The sequence below is a fragment of the Lepus europaeus genome, chromosome 6 (genome assembly GCF_033115175.1).
Source record: "Lepus europaeus isolate LE1 chromosome 6, mLepTim1.pri, whole genome shotgun sequence".
Taxonomy (NCBI): domain Eukaryota; kingdom Metazoa; phylum Chordata; class Mammalia; order Lagomorpha; family Leporidae; genus Lepus; species Lepus europaeus.
The window spans coordinates 54,531,006-54,543,311 of record NC_084832.1 but is presented as its reverse complement, the minus strand read 5'-3'; positions in this window follow the sequence as shown (position 1 = coordinate 54,543,311).

The following is a 12,306-nucleotide window of genomic DNA, read 5'->3' as shown; positions in this document are numbered from 1 at the left end:
GTTCACCCTCCAATGGCCGCTGCAGTAGCGCGCTGCGGCCGGCGCACCGCGTTGATCCGATGGTAGGAGCCAGGCACTTATCCTGGTCTCCCATGGGGTGCAGGGCTCAAGGACTTGGGCCATCCTCCGCTGCACTCCCTGGCCACAGCAGAGAGCTGGCCTGGAAGAGGGGCAACCGGGACAGGATTGGTGCCCCGACTGGCACAAGAACCCGGTGTGCCGGCGCCGCAAGGCGGAGGATTAGCCTACTGAGCCACTGCGCCGGCCTGTAGTAGTTTTTCTAAGGTAGACAATGCCCATGAGGAAAATTATATTCTTACTTACAAACTTTCTTTCCCTTTGGTCTGAAAGGGAGGTTTTTTCTACTTACTGTATACTTCGCTGATGGCAAAGTGAATCTAGCTATGAGATTATTATTTAAGCTCTTATTTTGGCTATGCTATTCCAGAAAAATGTTAGCCATCTCTTTTATAAGGTCTAAAGATTAAATTGTGCATCCTACAGATTCCTTCATAATAGAATTAATTTCCTACCTTGAAGAGAATAGAGAAATGAAAGAACAAGTTGGGCTTAGAATAGAGAAATGAGGGAGCAAGTCCTAGATCGCTTGCTGACAATAGCAATATCACATGAATACTTAGCAAACCGTTTCAACCATTAGATAACAATTTAAGAAAACATTTACCAGAAGGTCCAATGCCTTCTATAAATTTTAAGAATCATGTATTTGAAAACACCTCTTAAATATCTAACATGGTGTAGTTTGTTTAACCAGTAAACTTAAGCACAACCATATAAAATGTTTTTAGTTTCTACCAACACGTTTAAAACATATGATACACAGATTCAGGTCACACAAATTAAAATGTATCTTTGATTTTAGCAGCTTAAATTTATGGACAATCTTATCTATAATCCATTTAAAATAAAACTTAATAAAATTTCCCCATGTGGACATACAATATGTACACACATAGAACATAACACAATAGACCAATATAGCAATTTTAATAATAGCTTTTAAAATCTTTAACTCTTTTTGTAGATTGCCAATTGATTTGAATTGCCTTTTGTTTTTAGTAACCTCAGTTAACCATACTTTCTCTCAGTTGGTACTGTTAATACATTATTGGCTTCATCTGTTTACAGAGCCATCCCAAACTACTGAATACAATAGAAGTGGCTGGAAAAAGTCCATAGGAACCTATAGGAGGACAGCTAAACACAGAACCAACAACGCTTTAGTTTTATGAGCAGCACATCATATATAACTGTGGATGACAAAAGACTTTAAGTCGCCATGTTTAAAATTATAAACTCATCAACCAACAAGAGGCACTTGCTTACTTCACAGTATTTTTGAAAGCACCTGTAGGATTTTACAATATTTAACCCTTTAGGCCTCTGGGGCTTTCTCATTAAGATAACTATCATGTCTAGTAACACAAGATCATTAGACTTTTTAATTCTCAAACATTTGTATTGATAGCATTTTCCATTATAGAAACTTAAAGTTTGGTACCACATCACATCTTGACAGTCCTTCTAATATACTCCAAATAGCCTGATTAGTTGGTGTCTAAGATGAGAGACATAGGTCCTTCGATTTTTTCAGTTGGGCCCAAACTGGAAAAACCAAAGTCCAGGATTTATTGGAAATTTTAGAGAGCAGATTGCTTGAAACTTTGATTTTTTGAATGCCTGTCAAGAATGCCAAGAAGGCTCAAAATCCAAAATATCTGGTTGAAATAGGATTCCTTAAAATCATGACATAACATAGACCAAATTTGTTACAAGGTGATTATTCAAATCTTTGAAAATAAGCACATATTTAAATAATCCATAGCTCTTAATAACAATTCAGCTGTTTTTGAACAATTAGAATGTAACAGACCTCAAGAGAACGTAATAGATTACTTTAACACATTGCTTTAACAGAGCATCAGAGTTTAATTCTATGTCAAAGAGAAATTGAGCTTCCTGTGAGCTTTTGCTGTGAGGTTTCCTTCCTTTACCTTCTTTCATATTGGTGACCATGTTTCTGTGTTTCTGTGTGTAACACATGTTTAAGCATCTTTTGCAGGGCAGGATGAGTGGCAACAAATTCTTTCAATTTCTGTTTGCTATGAAAAGTCTTAATTTCACCTTCATTCACAAATGAGAGCTTTGCAGGATATAGTATTCTGGGCTGGCAGTTTTTCTCTCTTAGTACCTGGGCTATGTCTCGCCATTCCCTTCTAGCTTGTAGGGTTTCTGATGAGAAGTCTGCTGTGAGTCTAATTGGAGATCCTCTAAGAGTAATCTGACGTTTCTCTCTTGCACATTTTAGGATCTTTTCTTTATGTTTCACTGTGGTGAGTTTGATTACAACATGTCGTGGTGAGGATCTCTTTTGGTCATGTTTATTAGGGGTTCTATAAGCTTCCTGTACTAAGATGCCTCTGTCCTTCTCCAAACCTGGGAAATTTTCTGCTAGTATGTCACTGAAAATGCCTTCTAATCCTTTCTCCCTCTCCATGCCTTCAGGAACTCCTAGAACCCGAATGTTGGGTTTTTTAATAGTATCCTGTAGATTCCTGACAATATTTTTTAGATTTCTAATTTCTTCTTTTCTTTGGTTTGCCTGTTTCCTTTCCTGTTCTCTGTCTTCTAATTCCGATATTCTCTCTTCTGCTTCGCCCATTCTGTTTTTAAAGCTCTCTAATGTGTTTGTCATTTGATCTATTGAATTCTTCATTCCATTATGATTTCTTGTCACTATCACAGTTTCTTGTTCTAGTAGTTTCATTTCATTTTGATTCCTCCTTAATATTTCATTTTCACGAGAGAGATTTTCTATCTTGTCCATTAAGGATTTCTGTAGTTCAAGAATTTGTTTTTGAGAACTTCTTAATGTTCTTATCAATTTTTTGAGATCCGCTTCTTGCATTTCTTCGATCTCATCATCTTAATAATCTTGAATTGGGGTGTCTTTTTCATTTGGGGGTGTCATAGTGTCTTCCTTGAGTGGCAAGATGGCGGAATAGGAAGGGAGCACACTATTAGTCCGGTGGGAGAGACAGGTTAATAACAGTGGAGATACTGCAGGGTCAAGGAAGAGTAGGGGAAGAAACAGCAGCAGAAACTCTTCCGGAACTAGTGATTCACAGTGTACCTGCGTGGAGAGCGTGGGAGCCCAAGTTCGGGACACCAGCGGCAGAATCAACGCACCAGCGCTGGAACGCGAGGTGAGCCGAACCTCAATAGCCCAAGACACCAGCGGGCAAGTGGAAAGAGGAGACTAGAGGGAACGAGGCTTGAAACTCCGTGGGGAAAAGTTCACCAGGCTAACTAGAAGAGAGAGAGGAAAAAAAAAAATAGTGACCGATACGGACACGAGTTTCTCTCTCTCTGCTCACCTCACGTCTCAAAGGCGAGCAAGACAGAGCAGGCGCCATTTTGGACATACGTCATAAGCAGGGCGACCTCAGGTCTGCACAGGCCCTGAGCCTAGCAGAAAAACCTGACTCTGGGGGGAGGGGTGAAATAACAGGAGATTAGCATCTAACTTGGCAACCCAGTGGGAGACTGCAGGAGAATTGGAGCCCACACTGAGGGCAGCATAGATTCCCTGTGTGGTCCTTGGGAAAGAGCTCTGATCTCTGGCTCCTGTGGGTATATCATTTGCCTGCTAACTACCTCCAATTCCGTTCAGCTGTGTGGAATTACTTCCCTTTTGAATCAAAAAAAGAAAGAGAGATTTACCACACCTAACCTGGGAGTGTCATCTTTGACACACCCTCAACCCTGAGGAACCAAACACAGCTCTCATCATCCACACTCATCTCAAGCCTCTAAGGCTCCACCGAAAGCAGACAGTCCACCTAATATAGAGCCATAGTGTAACAAGAAAAAACACCACAGTGAAGAAACCAAATATCTCCAACATGCCATACAACAAACACAAAAACCGAGGTAACATGAACAAGGAAGACACTATTTTTTTTTTTTTATTTTTAAGATTTATTTATTTGAAAGGCAGAAGCAGAGAGAGACTTCTTCCATCTGCTGGTTCACTCCCCAAATGGCCACAACGGGCAGGGCTGGGCTGATCAGGAGCCAGGACTCAAACTGGCATCCCGATGGGATGCTGGCACTGCAGGCAGCAGCTTTACCCGCTATGCTACAGCGCCCTGGCCCCTAATATCAGATGATCTTGTATTGATTTAGGCTGGGAGATTACATTCTAGAGAAGGCCATTTGCATCACTTGTTTGGTACTTGAAGATTTGAAGTTCTGTCTGAAGAAAATATATTAGTTAAAAATTATTAGTATAATTTATAAAGTTTATGCTTTATTTTGAGAGGCAGCGAGAGTTGGAGCTTCATCTGCTGGTTCAGTTCCCAAATGACCGCAACACCTGCAGCTGAGCTGAGCCAAAACCAAGAGCTTGAGACTCAATCCAGGTCTCCTAGCTGGGTGACAGGAACCCAATGGCTGGAGTCAGGACCTAGAGCCAGGAAGTCAAACCCAGGTGCTGCCACATGGGAAATGGGCATCTTAACAGCTAGGCTAAGTGTTCCTAAATCTTACACTTCTGAGAGCATGAGGGCTTCTAGGAAAGTCTTTAATGAATTTGAATGGTAGTTAATTTTACTTAAACAAATAGGTATTCTTAGTAATACTTAAAGATCCAGTGGTGGCAGAAAATGCAAGCCATATGTAGTATGTTAAGGGACTTCTTTTAGAATTGTGGTTTTAATTCCATTTTAATTTGGAATCTCAGTAAAACTACTAGCATTTGTCTTTTAAAAAAGTAAAATCACACCATTTACAAACCACAAATTCTTATTCTCATCAGTGCAGCTGATAGATTTTTTTTTTTTTCCCAAAAAACAAGAGTTAATCAGTCTTACTCTCTTATATGCAGAAAATCATTTTGGAGTAAAGATAAGTATATAAACACTACTGTGGACTCATTCTCAGGTTTGGGGTTCTCCAGTTCCCTCACTACCAGATTTTTCTAGTCATCTATACCCTGAGATCACTTTTTATGTGGTTTTCGTTAGTTAAAAGTAAACATTTTCAGGGCCATTGCGGTAGTATAGCAGGTAAAGCAGTGCCACCTGCAGTGCCGGCATCCCATATGGGCACCAGTTTGAGTCCCAGCTGCTCTACTTTTAATCCAGCTCTCTGCTATGGCCTGGGAAAGCAGTAGAAGATGGCCCAAGTCCTTGGGCCCCTGTACCTGTGCCTGCCTGGGAGACCCGGAAGAAGTTCCTGGCTCCTGGCTTAAGATCAGCACAGCTCTGACTGTTGAGGCCAATTGAAGATTGAATTAGCAGATGGAAGACACCTCTCTCTCTCTGCCTTTCAGATAAATAAATCTTTTTTTTAAAAAAGTGAACATTTTCACAGCCGGCGCCGTGGCTCACTAGGCTAATCCTCTGCCTAGCGGCGCCGGCACACCAGGTTCTAGTCCCGGTTGGGGCACCGGATTCTGTCCCGGTTGCCCCTCTTCCAGGCCAGCTCTCTGCTGTGGCCAGGGAGTACAGTGGAGGATGGTCCAAGTGCTTGGGCCCTGCACCCCATGGGAGACCAGGATAAGCACCTGGCTCCTGCCATCGGATCAGCGCGGTGCGCCAGACGCAGCGCGCCAGCCGCGGCGGCCATTGGAGGGTGAACCAACGGCAAAAAGGAAGACCTTTCTCTCTGTCTCTCTCTCTCTCTCACTGTCCACTCTGCCTGTCAAAAAATAAATAAATAAAAAATAAAAAAGTGAACATTTTCATAAGTTGGCTAGCTTAGTTTGGGGATATCTGCTTGGCAGCCATGGAATATGCTGCGAAATTCAATGCCTTTCCTTGGCTTTATTATTTTACTACTTTTTATTTGCAGAATGATTTTTCCCCCTTCCTAATTTCTACTCAGCCACAGAGGCAATTGTTTTATAATGAAAAGGATACTCTTAATGATTTAGGAATCTTAAAATCCAAGTTCTGATATTTTAATAATTGTGTGTTTTGAAGATAAGTAACTTTATCCATCTGAACTATTTTCTCATCTTTAACACTGCATAGTAATTACCTCCCAGGACTGTGAGGATTCTTCTAATGTTTGACCCATATCTGTTATTTACAGTCCTTGTCCTCACCCCCCCCCCCCAATTCTGTTGAGTATTGGACTTCCTTCAAGAAAAGTAACATTTTATTCTAGGACTTTCGTTTTTGGTTTTTTTGTTTTGTTTTTGTTTTTGTTTTTATTTTTGACAGGTAGAGTGGACAGTGAGAGAGAGAGAGAAAGGTCTTCCTTTGCCGTTGGTTCACCCTCCAGTGGCTACCGCGGTAGGTGCGCTGTGGCCGGCGCACCGCGCTGATCCGATGGATGGAGCCAGGTGCTTCTCCTGGTCTCCCATGGGGTGCAGGGCCCAAGCACTTGGGCCATCCTCCACTACACTCCCTGGCCACAGCAGAGAGCTGGCCTGGAAGAGGGGCAACCGGGACAGGATCGGTGCCTCGACCGGGACTAGAACCCGGTGTGCCAGCGCCACAAGGCGGAGGATTAGCCTAGTGAGCCGCGGCACCGGCCTAGGACTTTCATTTCAACCCCAACCAAAGTTGTTAGCTTCATCTCTTGTCACCGCGTCATTGTGAGCTCCACACAAGAGTTTTCTAGAGGTCAGCAGACTTTTTGTTTTACAGGTCATATAATTTAGGCTTTGTAGGCCACATACAATCTCTGTTGGATATTTTTCTGTTTTTAGTGTACAGACCTGAGCTCTGAGTATGCTCTGTATTTCTTTCCGCCGTCTTCCCCACCTGGGAATCTCCAGTCTAGTAATATGTCAAAACTCAGTTCATATTCCACCTTTGGGAAAACTGTAATGCTGCTCTGTTACTGACTCTGCAGAAATTGAATGGGCTTACTTTTCTGTTTTAAGAGACTGGGGGGGGGGGGATGTTCTTGATTAGGTGGTTCTTGTTTTTAATTGTCCCGATTATTTTTTTAAACAAAAAGAAAACTTACTTTTTGAGGAAGGAACTAAAGTTGTCTGGTTTTTTGTTTTTTTGTTTTGTTTTGTTTTGTTTTGTTTTTTTGCTTAACAATTTTTTTGAAGATTTATTTATTTGAAAGGCAGATTTAGAGAGGGAGAAACAGAAGTCTTCCATCCACTGGTTCACTCCCCAAATGGCTGCAATGGCAGGAGCTGGGCCCATCCAAAGCCAGGAGCCATTAGCTTCCACTGGGTCTCCCTCATGGGTGCAGGGGTCCAAACACCCGGGCCATCCTCTGCTGACCTCCCAGGCTCATTAGCAGGGAGCTGGATAGGAAGAGGAGCGGCCAGGGCTTGAAACAGTGCTTATATGGGATGCCGATGTTGCAGGCAGCAACTTGACCCGCTTTGCCTCAACTTCAGCCTCAAAGTTGGCTTTCTAACTAGGTTAGTCATCCTTTCAGAAGCAATGCTGAGCTCTAAGGCCACAGCTTTACAAAGCCAGGCATGGGAAAGATAATTTGGGCATATGTAGAAGTCTGGAAACCATGAGTAAGCCCATTCATAAGCATACCAACTTCTGGAAACAAAAGTTTGAATTGATCACTAGTATATTTTTTCTGAAAAGCCCAAAGAAATTTTATTTTATTTTTTTAAAAGATTTATTTATTTATTTGAAAGAGTTACACAGAGAGAAGGAGATGCAGAGAGAGAGGGAGGTGTTTCCCACCCATTGGTATCACTCCCCAGATGGCCGCAATGGCCAGAGCTACACCGATCCGGAGCCAGGAGCTTCTGGATCTCCCACACGGTTGCAGGGCCCAAGGCCTTGGGCCATCTTCTGCTTTCCCAGGCCATAGCAGAGAGCTAGATCGGAAGTGGAGCAGCCGGGTCTTCAGCCGGTGCCCATATGGGATGCTGGCACCACAGGTGGTGGCTTTACCCGCTATGCCACAGTGCTGGCCTCAAGAAATTTTAAATACTGGCTACTAAAAGACCCTCGCTGGTGAATGCTGTATACTTTAAAAAAAAAAAAAAAAAAAGTATTACATACTCTTGAGATCTGTGTGTTAAAAACTGTGCTTTGGAAACATTGTTCATCTCAGTTATTTAAAAGATTTTTTTAAACTTGAAAAACTATATGCTTTTGTTTGTGCTTTTACTTTAATGTTGATGACAGAACAATGAGGTAAGTGAAAAATAACTTTGTTCGTGATACACCCATACATTCACTCATTCAGCTGGTGTTCATTGAGTGCCACATTTAAGCCAGGACAGTGTTCTAGAGTACTAGGTATACAGTGGCAAACTAAATTGTGTATTAAGTAATGGTAAATGCTAAAGTGGGAAGAAAAAATCCAAGGAGAAGACAATAAGTGGTTGAAATTTTAAGGTAAAGAAGACCAAGTAAGTGAGTATACTCACTGAGAAGTGGTATTTAATACAGACTTGAAAGAAATGAAGAGAGTAAGCAATGCAGATACCAAGAAACCCATTCAAGCAACAGAAATGCTGTGTATGTACTGAAGCAGGAGTGTGCCTGATGTGTCATGTCGTGCTGAGGGGCCTGTGCTGCTGGAGTGCAGTGACCAGTGGGTGAGGATGACTGCTGAGTCAAAGGGGAGAGTTGGGGAAATATTGAGCATGTAGGGCCTTGTGTTGATATGGGGGCGATGGTAGCAGCTAGGGCCAGGTGTCTGAAATACTGTCCTGTGCTATAAAAATGTTAGTTGTGCTGCATAAAATTTGTATTAAATGTACATGTAGTTAAGTAATACCAAAAAGTTTACAATGAAAAACATCAGTCTCCTTCCGCTCTCATTGTCCCTCCTCAGAAGCAACGGTTTAAAATTTCTTTGTTGTCCTGTCTCAGTGCCGATCCCTTTAGTCTTTCCAGTGGTCTGAGATGCTCACTTGGTCGGCTTTCCTCCACTGTTCTCCTGTCTGTGCCTTCATCTTCTGAAGCTTACCCTACAAGAGCTTCCCGGAAAAGCATCCAGGGGAATATAACTGTGTGTGTAGTTGAGCTCTTATGTAAGTGAAATTATCTTTATTTTACCTTACAGTGAGTGATAGTTTGGTTATAGAATTTTAGGTTGAAAAGAATTTTCTGCTACCATTTGTTACAACCCAGTGTTGCTTTTAGGGAGTCCAATACCAGCTCTAGCATACTTTTTGTCCTTGAGGGCTAGTATTTGTTTTATTCTACTGTCACTTTATTGATGTTGGGGATGGGTGGAGAGTGGGTAACATGCAAAATAAATTTTTTAGAGTCCGTATTTATATTTTTTTAAAAAATGTGACAGCATCACTGCAAGTTATTTTCTTCCAGTCAGTAAATTTATATAAATGTTAGCACTCAGCTTTGTTAGAATAAAACCACAGTTTACTTCATACATCTAACAGGAGTTGAAGTGGTGTTTTATGCTGAATATACTAATGGTATCGATACAAGTTAATTTGAGTTATGGTATATTACTTTATGGGTATTTAGGAAACTCTCAGGTTGAATACGCACCTCATTTCTACCCTGTCTTCCTTACACATTAAGTTACAGACAATATCACATTGTGTAGTCTTTGTTTATCAAAGCTATTTCTTATTGTGAAATATAAGTACAGTTACAGCAGAATTAATACTGAAAGATTGGATTAAATAGATTGGTTGTAAGCAGGGAGTTAAATGTGGTATAGAATTTATGTGTAATAGAACTGTTAAAATCAGCTCAACAGAGCATGTTTTTATGGGCCGTCTGTGAAGACTAGAGGAAGCTTTGGAACCTGTTATTTAAACTTGTATTTGCATTCCATCCCTGTTGATATGAGAAAACAAAAATGAAACTCAGATTTTAGAGCTGGAATGGCTCTTAAATACTTATTTCCAAATATTTTATTTTACATACGCATTTTTTCCAGAGTTCTCTCATACACTTTGTCCTTCATGAAAACAGATGGTTGTTGGTAGAATCATGCTCAAATTCCCTTAAAACTTAAACTAATCTACTGACCACCTGAAAGTTACCCAAAGAAATCAAGCAACTAAAAATAAAGCATTGGACAGATAGTTCCTAAATTTATACAGGGTGGTGGTTATCAAACTTAATGGTGAATAACTCTTACCTGGTAAGCTTGTTTTGTGAAATATAGGCCTTGTAAGTTTTGCTGCTGAGATTTTTTAATTAGTAGGTTTGGGATAAAGCCCAGTAAGTATATTTTTAATGAACTGATGATTTTGAAGCTTATGACCTGGAGGATTGCAGATAGAACGCTGATTTCAAACAGTAAAGAAAAGAGTAAAGAAGTGAGGTTAGCACTAATCACTTTTAATGCATTATTGCGAATATATTTTAGGAAACAGTAAAATCTACTTGGAGATTGGCTCTTTTTTGAAAGATTTGTTTCCCTTTTTACTAGAAATAGAAAGATGTGTAATGATTAGTTTGTTCCTCTGTTATTAGAACCTTACCATCATTGTGATTAAGTTGTTGAATCCTTTTAACTGTGGCACTGCGCCATGATAAAAAAAATCTGTGTGGCCAGCACTGTGACACAGCTGGTTAAGCCTGTGCTTGCAAGGCCAGCATCCCATATTGAACTCCTCATTTGAGTCCTGGTTGCTCTGCTTCCGATCCAGCTCCCTGCTAGCGTGCCTGGGAAAGCAGCAGAAAAAGACCCAAATAATTGGGCCCCTCCCACCCATGTGGGAGACCTGGATGGAGTTCTGGGCCTCTGACTAGTGGCCTTTTGGGGAATGCGTGGATGGAAGCTCTTTCCCTCTCCAACTCAAACATTTGAGTACCATTTGAGCAAGACTCCAGCTAATCAGTAGTAAGTTACTAGAATACTCTTATTTATGGAGAGCCATGGCATTGTACTGATTGCTACTGAGTGAGACACATTATTTCTTAAGCAACTGGAATCTGCCTATACATACACATTGAACGAATGCTAGAAATTATTGTGCTAGTTGCATGGGATGTGCATTATGTCCCATGGTGATCTTTTTTACTATGTCATTTTACAGTCACCTCAGTAATTGGCAGGAATCTGGTTTTATTGGAAAAGAGACTATTTAGCTTTTAACAGTATTATGTCCTGCTAAGAGAAAGTTCATGCTTGACTAGGTTTTCCTGGTCATATTCATTATATAAATATGGATAATAGTTGAAGCTAACAAAGTATAGAAAGTTCAGGAAAAGAAAATTGTTAGCAGTTAGACAATTCACACCTTAAAAGAAGGCTGAAGGACAGGAAACCACAGAAATCATGTTTTTAAAAATAACTGCAAGTAAATTTGCAAACATAATGGTTTCTTTAAAAAAAATAGGACCAGCACTGTGACATAGGAGCCAGTTCGCATCTCAGCTGCTCCACTTCTGATCAGCTCTCTGCTATGGCCTGGGAGACATGGAAGCAGCTCCTGGCTCCTGGCTGTGGATCAGTGCAGCTCCAGCTGTTGGCAGCCATTTGGGGAGTGAACCAGTGGATGGAAGACTTTCTCTTTTTCTCTGCCTCTGTTTCTCTATAACTCTGCCTTTTTTTTTTTTTTTGGACAGGCAGAGTGGACAGTAGAGGGAGACAGAGAGAAAGGGCTTCCTTTTGCCGTTGGTTCGCCCTCCAATGGCCTCCGCGGTAGGCGCGCTGCGGCCAGCGCACCGCGCTGATCCGATGGCAGTAGCCAGGTGCTTCTCCTGGTCTCCCATGGGGTGCAGGGCCCAAGCACTTGGGCCATCGTCCACTGCCTTCCCAGGCCACAGCAGAGAGCTGGCCTGGAAGGGGGGCAACCGGGACAGGATCGGTGCCTCGACCGGGACTAGAACCCGGTGTGCAGGCGCCGCAAAGCAGAGGATTAGCCTATTGAGCCGCGGCGCGGCTAACTCTGCCTTTCAAACAGATTTTTTTTTTTTTTTGGACAGAGTGGACAGTGAGAGAGAAAGGTCTTCCTTTTTCTGTTGGTTCACCCCCAAATGGCCGCTACAACTGGTGCGCTAGGCGATCTGAAGCCAGGAGCCAGGTGCTTCTCCTGGTCTCCCATGCGGGTGCAGGGCCCAAGCACTTGGGCCATCCTCCACTGCCTTCCCAGGCCACAGCAGAGAGCTGGACTGGAAGGGGAGCAACCGGGACAGAATCCGGCGCCCTGACCGGGACTAGAACCCAGAGTGTCGGCGCCGCAGGCGGAGGATTAGCCAAATGAGCCGCAGCACCGGCCATAAAAAAAACTTAACAACTAAAGATTTCTTCAAAACTATATTGCTAGCTTTTAGAATTTTTTGGATTTTCTGAGGCTTTGAATGTAGGAATTTTGTGACACACAGGTGCACAGGAGGATGACAC